Genomic DNA, 1,971 nt, shown 5'->3' on the forward strand with positions numbered 1-1,971 from the left:
TTTTAAAGGTTTTACTGAATTCATAGATCAGAAAACCAGTCAGTATCGGGTGTGACCACCATTTGCCTCATGCAGCGCAAAACATCTCCTTCGCATAAGAGTTGATCAGGCTGTTAATTGTGGTCTGTGGAATGTCCCACTGTTCTTCAATGGCTGCGCGAAGTCGCTGGATATTGGCGGGAACTGGAAAATGCTGTCGTATACGTTGATCCAGAGCATCCCCAACATGCTCAATTGGTGACATGTCTGGTGAGTATACAGGACATGGAAGAAATGGGGATTTTTTCAGCTTCCAGTAACTGTGTACAGATCTTTGAGACATGGGGCTGTGCATTCTCATGCTGAAACATGAGATTATGGCGAAGGATGAATGGCACAACAATGGGCCTTAGAATCTCATCAAGGAATCTCCGTGCATTCAAATTACCATCAATAAAATGTAAATGTGTTCATTGTCTGTAGATTAAGCCTGCCCATACCATAACCCCACTGCCACCATGGGGCACTCTGTTCACAAAGTTGACATCAGCAAACTGCTCGCCCACACGACGCCATCTGCCTGGTACAGTTGAAACTGTGTTAAGAGCACACTTCTCCAGCATGCCAGTTGCCATCAAAGGTGAGCATTTGCCCACTGAAGTCGGTTACGACGCCAAACTGCAGTCAGATCACAACGCTGGTGAGGGCAACAAGCACGCAGATGAGCTTCCCTGTGACAGTTTCTGACTGTTTGTGCAGAAATTCTTCTGTTGTGCAAACCCACAGTTTCATCAGCTGTCCGGGTGGTTGGTGGACATTCCTGCACGCTCCCTTAAAACTTGAGACATCTGTGACATTGTGTTGTGACAAAACTGCATATTTTAGAGTGGCCTTTTATTACCCCCAGCACAAGGTGCACCTGTGCAATGATCATGCTCTTTAATCAGCTTGGCAAAGGATAAATGCTCACTAACAGGGATGTAATATTTGGGAGAAATAAGCTTTTTGTAGTTTTGGAAAGTCTATGAGATATTTTATTTCACCTTTTGAAACATGGGACCAAGTCTTTACATGTTGTGTTTATATTTTTCTTCACTATATTTGGATTCATAAGGAAGTAAATATAAACTGGAAACGAAAAATACAACGTGATGCATTATTTTCCTATGTGCAGTTCAATAGTCCTTCCATTCATCAGGAGTGAGGTGAAATAATTTGACAGGCGTAAGCAAATCATCATCCACATTGACTTGTGTTTTCAGATCAGCTCAGATTGCAGAACAGAGGAGGACAAGGACAAGCCATTATGTACTATGGAGAGAGAGAGAAAAAATATTTTAAACTGAAATAATTTCAGATTATGAACTATGTCTGAGACATAGATATATGATTTATGTAGCCCCTAAACTTTTAGGTGGATCCCATTTATAGCCAACTACCCACATCTCTCTCTCTCTCACACATACACACCTCAGTGCAAGAGGCGTCACTGCAGTACCTGGTTCAAATCCAGGCTGCATCACATCTGGCCGTGATTGGGAGTCCCATAGGGGGCTGCACAATTGGCCCAGCGTTGGCCGGGGTAGGCCGTCATTGAAAATAAGAATTTGATCTTAACTGGCTTGCCTAGTTAAATAAAGATAAATATATATATACATCCCAGCCTATTTAATTTCCTCTTGAAGTTCTAATCAAACTTTAAAGTATTATTATATGGGTGAAATTATCAGTAAACAAACGTTTACACGTTTGCTTAGGAAGGCTGAATGAATCAATTAATAAATGAATGATTGAAGCCAATGCACAAATAAATAACAAATATAATAGCATACAATAGCATGGAATACAATTTATTTTTTCCCTGAAAACATCGGTAAGACACTTTGTCATTCAAACATCACATAGGCCTATGTATCAAACAAAGTAAAGAAATTGGCAACTTTCTCTTTATCTGCGCCATTAGAAACTGTCCAATCAGATGACACCAACTCT

This window comes from Oncorhynchus mykiss, chromosome 19 (assembly GCF_057628025.1).
Source record: "Oncorhynchus mykiss isolate SJ-2025 chromosome 19, ASM5762802v1, whole genome shotgun sequence".
Classification (NCBI taxonomy): domain Eukaryota; kingdom Metazoa; phylum Chordata; class Actinopteri; order Salmoniformes; family Salmonidae; genus Oncorhynchus; species Oncorhynchus mykiss.